Source organism: Pipra filicauda, unplaced genomic scaffold (genome assembly GCF_003945595.2).
Source record: "Pipra filicauda isolate LSUMZ 115617 unplaced genomic scaffold, ASM394559v2 scaffold87_size3191425_pilon, whole genome shotgun sequence".
NCBI classification, from domain to species: domain Eukaryota; kingdom Metazoa; phylum Chordata; class Aves; order Passeriformes; family Pipridae; genus Pipra; species Pipra filicauda.
The window spans coordinates 1962553-1973593 of NW_024105064.1; positions in this window are offsets into that span (position 1 = coordinate 1962553).

Sequence of the window (11041 nt, forward strand, 5' to 3'; positions counted from 1 at the left end):
GCAGCCCAAGGGAAGGACCTACACCCCATTCCCCAGGGGCAAAAAAATAGGGGCATTTATCAGCCCAACAACAGAGCCACTTTTCAAGAGAAGAGCTGTGGATTGTCCACGCTGGATGCTCAGAGCTGCAGGGATTGTCACGGCTGTGCTAGGCAGTTCTCCCTCTGCCAGGGCATGAGTTCATGGAAATGCTGGTGTGGGGAAGCAGGACCAGCCCAGGCTGTGGGTGGGTGCCCTTGGATGCCAGAAGCAATTAAATCCCTGTCAGCTTTCCCAGCCAGCTCCTCCCTGGCCACACACTCAGAGTGCCTGAGTCACAAGGGAGGGGAGGACAAGGGACACTCGGAGCATCTACTCCAGTTTCACCAAGTGAAGTGCAACCTGAAGCTGTGCTCCAGGAATTCTGCCTCACTGGGGGCCTGTCCTTGGCATCCTTCCCCAAAGCCAGGCCTAAGTAAGGACTCCTCTTTCCTGAGCCTGCTGCAAGGAAGAGCAAAGAGATGTTCACTCAGGACATTCCTGCACTCAGGAAGGTGACTGGGAGTTATTGGAAGGGACACTGGCCCTTAGAGAGCACCCCAGCTCTGAGCTGCCTGCTGAGCTGTGCCAGCTGATGAGCATTCAGGGAGTTGTCTGCAGCTGCCAGAGCATTCTACAGAGGTGCTGGCTCTGTAACTCCTTGGCAGCAGAGCAGTGGTGATGGACAGGAGGGTTCATTCCTCCCTCTCCCCCAAAAGCACTGTTCTGCTCCTGCTCTTCAGCAGCAGAGTTAATAAACCAGGGTGCTAAAATCACTCTTTTGTCAACACCTTTCCATCAGCGTGGCACCAGGCAGGAGGCTGCTGCAGTGTGTTAAAGCCTTTGTGAAGTGTTGCAATGCCAACATGACTGCTCTGCCCATCCTGGGGGGCTGGCAGCTCGTGTTCTATCAGTGCAAGGGGATAATCACAACTCCCCAGTCCCTGCACCTTCCTTGTCTCTCTCCCCAGGAAAGGATGAGAACCTGCCTAAGGGATCACAGAATGGTTTGGGTTGGAAGGGACTGTAAAGATCATCTGGTTCCAACCCCACCAAGGAAGAGGGTTTTAGATAACACGGTGAAAACTGCAAAGAGAAAGTGCTGGCTGGTGTGGGGACAGACAGGGCAGGTGGCCAAGAGTGAAAAGGGAGCTGGCTCCGGGTCCCTGGTCTGCAGGAGGAAACACAGGGATGCACTTGGCTGCAGTGGGTGTCCCTATGAAAGCAATCTGCCCTTGGGATCTGCTGTTCTGAAAAGCTGCCACTGAGCCCTTCTCAAATCCCTGGCACCTCCAGGGACAGAGCAGGATGCAATCAAAGGCTGGTGAGGATTTCCCACAGGCACAGAGTGGCTGTGGCCCATCTTTGATACCACTGGAAGGAACTCCTTCTGGCAGACATTTGGGGAGGAAAAAGGGGAAACAGAATTGTGCTGTTTTCTGTGGCCTTTCAGCATATTCTTGTCAGGCTGCAGAAACTGGGGCTTTGAGCAGCTCTACTGGCACAAGTTATCACGCTGGATATTTAAGGGGAAGCTGAAAAGCCATTCCCAGCCCTTTTAGGAGCTGGAGATTGTTCTGACATCCTGTCTCTGGGGCTACTTTGGGAGACAGGACATCTCTGCATGAAGCAGTTTGTTCCACTGTCGGCACAGCCGGGGGGTTCAGCATCATAAAGGTCAACCAGACCATCCTGGGAAGCACTGCTGGGTCACACCAGGAGACACTGGAGTGCTCCTGCCCCCTGAGACACGGTGGGCAACCCTCCAGCAGGTAAAAAAGAGACAGGACGTGCAGGGCTGGACCTGGGTTTCAATGGTTCGTGTGAAGCTCAGGGAGAGATAAGAAGCAAAGCCAAAAAAACCCAGACAAACCACTCAGGGAAGCAGTGGTGCTGTTTGCTCTCTGCTTTCAGATGCCTCCAGTTCCACTCGTGCCTCCTTCATTGTTCCTCACGTACTTGGATAGAACTGAGGAAACCAAGCCCTACACAGAAGAACAGAAGTAAAATTGGAAGCCAGGGGAGCAGACTTCCTCCAGACAAAAGCATCCTGCTGCTCAAATCCCAGAATATCTGCTTTGTCCCTGAAAAGCCCTCCTGGCTCCTTCACCAGCTTCCCCTCATCAGTCTGGGCTGTTTCAGCCCCAGTTGTGATGCTGAGCCTGGGGCTCTGCTCAGCACATTTTGGAAAGAATTGCCTTTTGACCTTCTGGTTTCTATTTTAGGTGTGGTGACCGTGGTCCCATGCTGGCCATCAGCACTTACACCGGGATTCCCACCTTTCCAGCCATCCTGGATCCCTCAGCCTCCCTAAATCAGCTGCTGCTGAGATGGAGACAGAGCCCTCCACTCACACAGCGCTCACTGTTTGAGAGGAACAAGTGTTAGCAGAGTCCAGCTGGGAAATAAAACTCCTTATCCTTATCCTTGTCCCAAAACGAGCTCAGCCCTGCAGCACACCCAGGGACTGCCTTTCCTGCCAGAAAATTGGGCTTTACCACAACAGGGCATGGGAGAGAGGGAAGAGATCCAACTAGTTTTCTGCAAACTGCTCTTGGACAGCTCCTATTTCTTCTTGGAAATGGCTTTCCCCTCTCACACTGCCTTTCCCCTCATGAGGTCTTGACCCACAGACAGGGAGGGTGGGATTGTCTCAGCTTTGGGCACAGATGCTGTTACAAAGGGCACTTTTCTTGCAGGCACCAGCTGCACTTCACCTGCTCTTGGACACATTTAATTTGCTGTGGGGTCTGACTCCATCCGAGCCAGATGCACCAGGCAAACACTCTGCTTGGGATATTCTGGCATTTGCTTTCTAGTCACAGCTTAGAAACCCAGAGAACAAAACATTAAGCCTAGAGAGGAAATCAATCAGTCCAAGTGTTTCAGAGCACCAGAGGGTTTTAGTTCAGGTTACAGGGAAAGGGTTCATTCAGCCTCCTGATTTACTGCTTTTTAATAATGCAATACTCCATATCCAACATAAATAGAGGGGTAAGACAGAAAACCCTTTTGCCTGGTTGCAGTTAAGGATGTCATGCAGCTGAATAAGGGTGGGAACACCTCTGCTATTTTTCTAGTTTGTTCTCAGTACCTGGGCATGGCTCTGTGCCTGGGCTAGACCATTCCTGTCAGCACCTGGCAAATCAGGTTTCCTTGGGATTGCACAGGTACTGAGGGTGGAACTCACCTTGGTTTCTTGACGAAGGGCCCTTTGTTCATGGGGCTTTTTGGTGCTTGCCTTGACCATTTAACATCTCACTGCCCCTTGCCACAATTTTAGCCCCTCCAATGTGGTACCCAAAGGCTGTGATGAGCCTTTGGGGGTTGTCTCATCAAGACAGCAGTGATGGAGAACAGGGTTTGCTATGACCTGTGAGCTGGAAAAACACAGGTGGAGATTTCCTGGAGTACAAATGTTGCAGCTGCAGAATCCCCCCATTTCCACCAGAAAGCAACAAAGCCGTGTTTGTGCTGAACCATTTCACAGAGACTCACGGATTCCCAATACTAATGGTTAGAGGGAAAAGCTGTAGACCAACAAGCCCCTTTTCTTATCCAGGAAAGATTAAAAGGATAGAACAGAGCAACCCACAGGTGGTGGAGGTTGTTCTCCCATGTAACTGTACCCCAGGGCAGGGCTGTTCACAACAGATGCACCATCTCTCCGTCAGTCCTGCTGGACGTGGCTGCTCAGCAAAACCCCATGAACATTCTGGAGACAAGGAAAATTCCCTCCAAAGCCTGGCCAAGCGTTCCTCTGGCACAACACATTTCCATGAGGTCACTGTTGGAGTTCCTCCTGTGTCTGGATCGTTCACAACCAGAAATTAAACACTTTCTCTTTGAGCTCATGACCCCCTCGTGTGCAGGATGTTTTACTAGGGTCTACCACGGGACATTAAGTGTCTTTGCATTCCTGCTGGCATCCTCCATATCTGCTCCAGAAGGATTTGGGATACTCACTGCAGCACACACGACGTGGCTCAGCCTCCAGCTTTCATGCTCCTTTCCAAAACTGCAACACAGGAAAGTCTTGTCATCCTGATTAATGACGAACCGTAACAAAAATGATTCCAGGAATCCCTGTACTAAAACTGTCTGCTTTTTGATCCACAGTCCTGGAAAACGTTTGATTCCTGTTTGGGGTCAGAGGTCTGACACAAGGGGTGAAAACACTGCGTTTTTGCTGCGTTCTGCTGATGAAATGTGGAGCAATGGGTGTCCCCTCACATCCAGCCACGAGCTCGTCTGAAGGGGCAGGAGAGAAGAGGGAAGAACCCCCCAGAATTTGGAGATTTGTAGGGAATTCCACACAGGGAGAGAAATCTTGATAGCCTACGTGAATGATGATGCAAGCAAATAGTCTGGGGGAAAGACTGCAGGGAAAAGGTGCTTTTTTTTTCAGTTTCACAGGTCCATTGCGCATCAATTTTCCTTGTTTACCCTCTGGGACACCTCTCCATCATGTTCCACGTGTCACCTCCATTCCTGACCAGCCTGCCACGGCCTCTCAAGAGCTTGTCAGTCATGGAGATGAGGAAAGGCACAGAACACACGAGAAGAGAAGCTCTGAGTGTCTTTTACTGGCAGAGTATCACGACAGCAACGTCCTTGACAGGTGCCAGGAAGCAGAGGCAGAAAGAGCCCCATGTGTGGGAGAACTCTCCAAAACAGGATCTGCCAGATTTCCTCTGCAGGACCAGGGATCAGGGCAGGCCCCACACTTTGAGCAGCCCAGTTTGAACACAGCCTTCCCTGCCACCTCTCCTGAACAGCAACAGAAACACCTGGAATTTCCAGCTGAACGTGCCTGAGGCTGACGACCCCTCCCTCCCTTTTTTTCTGCCCTGCATCCCATCCACATATAAATCTGTGCACACAGAACTCTCCTCTTCTTTGGAGAGCCAGGAGGGAAAATGCCTGTGGAAGTGGTAAGTGTTACTTCATTTCTTGGTTCAGCTGGGGAGGGCAGGAATAGCTGGAATTGCAGATTTTCAGTAAAGACCAGGATTTGAGTCCAATCATGCACAGAGATGTGGGTCAGTGTTAGTGTGAGTGCAGCTGTTGCTCTGTTGCTGTTCCCATACTCTACTCCTCTGAATGTTTAAGTGGTATTCCCTGTGACCCATCACATTTTTGGGGGGATTTCCAAGACCATTTCTAGGAATTTGCTGCAGTGGCAGATTTCCACGAGGCTAATTTGTTTAGCTTAGTGGACTTCACCTCCTTTCCAGCTTCTGTAATGTTTCTTACTGGATTTGATTTGACTCCTCTTTCCTGTTGGGAAGTGAGGAGTGTGCATGTGGCTCTGCACTCACATCACCTGCCTCCTCTTTCTTGACTGAAGAAGCAAATTCCTCTTGCAGAAGGAGCCTCCCTGGAAGGGTGGGGAGCAGAGGGGACATTTCTGTCCAATAGTGCCACTTATTTGCGGGGGAATATTTGTGCTCTTGTTGTCCTTTCCCCACTGGGTCAGGCATTACAGCACCCAGCTCTGGAACAAAAGTCTCTTATCCCCAAAATAGATGGGAATTGTTTTGATGGCTTTGCAGGCATCAAGTCACCTCTTTCTTTATGGACTGCTGGAATTGCAGCTATTTCCCTGGTGTGACGTGGGAGGACACAAGGCTGGCAGGACTTGCAGTGAGGAAGAGTCAGGCAGAGTGTTTCCCAGCAGAACCCTCCACTCCCTCGGGCTTGTTTATGCCACAGGAATTCTAATCTGCCTTCTTTTGACTGTAAACAGCAACTTGTTGATGGTAGGAAGTCTTTCCCCCCTTATTACTTTCAGATTTCATCCTGCCCTCTCAGAGCTCAGCATGGCTCTTTCCAGGAGTGAGTTCAAGTTGGATATTAAGGGTTATGTCCCCCAGTGTTGGCATCAGGTGCAATGAAGCTCCTGCCTGCATTGGGTGGCTCAGGGTGGAATTGGTCCCTTCCCACAGGAACAAGTGACTGTTCAGTCCTTGGAAATCTCAGCAGCCCTCCTCTACCCCTTTAATTGATAAAATGACCTCAAACTGAGCCTGTGATGGTGAAAAGGGACACATGAGCCTTGCCAGCTCCCGAGGGTTGGTTTGTGAGGGCAGTGGCAGCCTTGCCCAGGGACAGAGTGTGCCCTGCTCCACATCCTTTCCCTCCTGAGCTTCCCAGTGCTCCAGGAGCCTCACTGGCTCAGCTCTTTTGTGCCAGCAAAGTCAGTATGTGGATTGTCCCATCCTGTCTGTGGTTTTTGTGCACCAGAGCCTGGATCCACAAGGCACCCGCACCTCCAGAACTTGATGAACGCGTGGAAAATGAAGAATCGGTGCCTTGAGGGAGAAACTTGGAGCTGACTCAGAGGTGATCCCATGCTGTGCTCCCTCTGTCGCTGCCCAGCATGGGGGGACAAGTTTCCAAGTGTTCCAGGAGGATGGAGTGAGCTGGCTGAGGTCAGCCGGGCTGGAGGAGCCCTGCTGACAGCACAGGGAGTCATTCCCTCTCCTCCCACTCACTGCCCGGCTGCCGGGCTGGCTTCACACAAAAAGGGGGATTGTTTCTTGTGCTCCGAGCTTTGTTCCTGCTCACGTGTTTTTGCCTTATTTTTGAGAGGGGGTAAAAGGCTCCAGATGCAAAGAGAGCCCTCAGCAAAGCCCACCTTAGAGGCAGCCCCATTATAAACCCCAAAACTGGAGGTCTGTGCCTTTCTGGCAGCCTGGACCAGAGAAATAACTGGAAATCCCTGTCTCAGACTGGTCCAGTTGTGCTCCTGTGCTCCAGTGCTGAACCTGTTCCACCCCAGCATGCCAGTTTTTGGGTGGCATTTATCCTGAAGCCAAGCTTCTCTAGTCCCAAAGGCTGCTGGCATGAGGGGGAGAACAGGAAAGCTGCAGAGCTGGGAGGGGAGAGGCTCGAGCTGTCACCTGGGTGTTGAGGCTGATGGAAAATCGGCCTCACTCCGGTCTGAATTCCAGGCTGTGAGCAGAGAGCAGAGCTTGGCCAGCTCTCCTGCAGCTGCACTTGAAGTGGGGGCCAGGCGGTCTCTCCTGATAGGAACTCAGCAGCCACCCTCTGCTTCCCTTTCCTGTTGTGGCTGGAGGGGCTGATGGGTGCTCAGAGGCTCATCCATCACTGTCTTTGCCTTGCTTCCCCCCACCCACCACGCTGAGAACTCCCAGAGTCTGGCAAGATTTAGAGAAGCCTCTAAAAATAGAGCACACCTAAAACACAGCTGATGGGAGCAGGAACTCTCCTGGAGGGGGGGCTGCTCTATTCCTGACCATCAATGGGCTGTGGCTCCCAGGGCATGAGCTTGGGAAAGGGAAATAATGCCCTGGTGGCCTCTCCTTATGCCACCACTGCCTGAAAGGTGAGGCAGGGATGGATGAACAGCACTGTTGTCCAAACAAGCTGCTAAAAGTCACGATGGAGTTAACTGAGCCCTCCAAAACCCACCCAGCAGCGTGTCAGAGCTGCAGGGGCACGAGGCTGTAAAACTGCCTCAACAATTACTGCTGGGACTCAAAAGAAATTGGGGACAGAAGGTAAAATAAGCAAAACAGATGACAAAGCAGCCTCCTGGGGAGGGAATCTGATACCCTTTGCTTTGGTTGTTTCTTTACTGGCTCCTCCCTGAGACACCCTGCAGACAAACAAGCTGGGAAAGCTGTCCAAATGCAGAACCTCCTCTGTGCAGGAGGCTCTCTCTGCCACGTCTGGCTCTTGTGTGTGTGTGGACATGCCTGCAGGATGCTCTACATTGTCTCTTCCCTCTCTCCCAGACTGACATGTTAAGAGCCTACAATTCTTGAGAGAGGCTGAGGGTTCACAAGGCTGAGAACTTGCTGTTCAATGGGAAATAGCAGCTTATTGTGTCGCTGGAAATTCCTCAGGAAACCCAGTTCTAAGGAGATTCTCTTAAAACTGGCCTTTCCCAGTTGTCTGGGCTTTCCTAACAGGATAGAGATAAGGGATAAAAGTCAAGCAATAAGGAAAAGGATCCACTCCAAAGAATAGCCTTTGGTTAAAAATTGACCACTACATCCAGACCTCACTTGTACTGCTTAGAAGTGGGTCCAATTCCTGGAGCTATTTGGCTTCCTGGCATGCAAAGAGAGGCTACAGTTTGAGTCCAGCTGGGAAAAAGGCAGGAGCTGGGCTATTTCTGACCTACCTGATAACAGGAGACATCCAGAAGCCTCTGAAAGAGCAAAGGTCCAAGTCATCTTTTGCTGTTTCTCCTGGTTTACCCCTTCACTGGTTTGCCCTGTGTGGGGTAGCCTGCTCTAGCTGTGAGCAGTTAGGATGAGTCAAAGGAATTACAGCAGTTCCAGGCAGGAGAAAATGAAATCTCTGGGTTTGAGGTACTCTGAATTTAGGGTTGAGGTACTCTGAATTTAGGGTAGAGAATCTAGGCTGCTCCTGCACTTCACCCCAGAAGTGGCTGTATTCTTGTGTTGTGTGACATTTTAGGATGCTTTGGGATAAAAGAGATCATCTATAAGCTAGACCTTACCTCACTGTGGAGTCATTCCTAGGCACTGGTCGACTCCTGAGAAACATAAAACTGGTGAATGCAGCAAGTAAACACATCTATTTTTGTAGTTTGTCTTCCAAGTCAAACAAAAATAAGAGATGACTTGAGGCTGGAGACTCCACGACACACTGTTAACTGAGAAGTGGCAGCACGGGGCCTGATCCTCTGCTGGGAGCCAGGCTGGCATTTCTGGGGTCAGGGAGTTGAAGTTCATGCCCTCTGGCCATGCAGCCTGGGGCTGTGTAGAAGCTGAGTGTGACTGGGGCAGTGGGATGAGCTGTGCCTGGTCATTTTGGGGGAAAACCTGGAGCTGGCTGGGAATGCTGTTGGTGTTTCAGTAGCTCTCAGCATCCTCTGCTGGGGTCTGGCCTTCCAGCCCAAGACCTGGTGCGTGGATTCCAGTTGGATCCCTGGCTCCTTGGGTATCTCCCCACCTGTGCTGGACTGCACAAACCTGCCCTGGAGCTCAAGGGGAAGTTTTCACGCCCATCATCCTCCCGGTGCTTGTGAAGCCGCTCCGCTTCCTTTCCAAATGGGGAATTTCCAAACTGCCATATATAGATTCCCCCAGCAAACAAACCCGCCTATGTGGAGCTGAAGCAAGGCTGTGTTCCCAAAAGCCCGTGTTTGTTCCAGCTGCAGTCATTTGTCTCGGAGAGGATGTTGCATCTCTCCAGAAATTGTGGGTTGTTTACATCCCTGGAGTGTCACAGCAGCCACAGCACGACACCAGAACAAGCTGAGGGCTTGTGCTCTATAAAATATGTGTGTACCTGCCTGAGCCTCACTCAGCAACACCACGACCAAACTGTGGTTGATTGGGGAGGGTGGGGGGCGGCTTTCATTTGGGGATTTTTGGTTTTTCCTTCTTGCAGTTGTCAGTTGATGCCGAGCTGTTCTGTAACTTGGCATCTCGGTGCCTGGATCACCCCTGGGGGGAATTTTGGCCAAGTCCAAGGCAGGTGGAGAACCTGAGCTTAGCAGTGATGGGGAGCTGAGCCTGAGCTGAGATCTGCAGCCAGAGTTTGAGCTCAATTTATGCAGGAGCAGATCTGGAGTGACACTTCAAGAGTGCAGGATGCATCCAGGAAAGAATCAGCATGAGCAGGCACCAGCCTTACTGGAAACAGGATTTGCCAATTACTGTAAAGTTTAAAAATAAACCCGAACTGTGTTAAGATCTAATTATTTTCCAGGCTGCTTTTTCCTGCTTCCACCTATCCCAGCAGGATCTACAGGGACATAAAGGCTGAAATCCCTCCAGGCTGCAGGGTGTGAGGCTGAATGGCATTCACATTGATAAAATGGCAAAAAAAGGGAATTATTCTAAGATGAGCAACGCTTCCTTGGGAAGTGAGTAATGGAAGGAAATCATCTCCAGATACCCACCAGCCCTGTTCAAGGGGCTCTAGATGTGCATCTGAGAGCCCTGGGAACAAGACCCAGAGCATTTCTAGATCATTTTCTCAGAACAGGAGGAGAATGGGGCAGGACTGTCTGGGCTAGTTGATGAGAAGCAAATGGTTTGCAATGGAGCAACACTTGCTTCCTCCAGCTCATCCCTTCGGTATCCCAGGTCCAGAATCCAGCCAGTGTGAGAGCAGCAAGCAGGACACACACACTAGGAGAGAACAAGGATGAGACTGGACAAATCCTGCACTCAGCAGTAGCTTAGAAAGCCTTTTACCTTCTTGGTTGCCACCATGGTCAATACAGCAGCACCTGAATGGAATGTGAATCTGTGCAGAAGGAGCTGATGAATTGGCTCAGATTGGTGAATTAGACCATGGTGTGATTTGCTTTGCTTTGTAGTTTTTCCCTGGAAGCTTCCTTGCCACGTGAGGCTGCAGACTGACAGCTCCTCTGCCACAGTACCTGCTCCTCCTACCGCCTCAGGACCCAGACTGGCACCTTTGAGGGGATCTCAGGATGAGAGCAGGGGTATCTCCTTCTCTTGAGTACCCGAGATAATGCTTATCTCAGCCTGTAGGAACCAGTGGATGATGCTGTCACTCATACAGGGCCACATGGGACACAGTTATTGCACAGCCTGATACTGCACAGCTCCTTTGTGATGCACATGCTACCACACTGGCAGGGGAACACCAACTAAGTGCCCAGGAAGTTTAATTAGTTGACTGAATCCACGGTCTCTCAATTATATCTGATTTCTTGGGCCTGTTCTGACTTTCCACTTGGAGGGTGAGTTTGGATGCAACTTTTTTCCACCCTGCACACCCCTTGGCCCCTAACCCCTCTTTGCTCACTGGTTTCATAAATCCCACAAAACTCTGAGCATTCCTCCTCTGCTATTTTTCAGCCTGTCCTGTTGGTCAGGCTGAAACACTCCCTGTGTTAAGGAGGTGATGGTTGATGAGTCTCTTCATAATTAGGTGGAACTTGCCAGCTTTTTCCTCTACGAGTAACATCTTGGATCCATCCAGAAGCAGCCAAAAACCCACAGGGAAAGAGGGAAAGGGGCTGTTGTCACCTGTAGCTGATGTG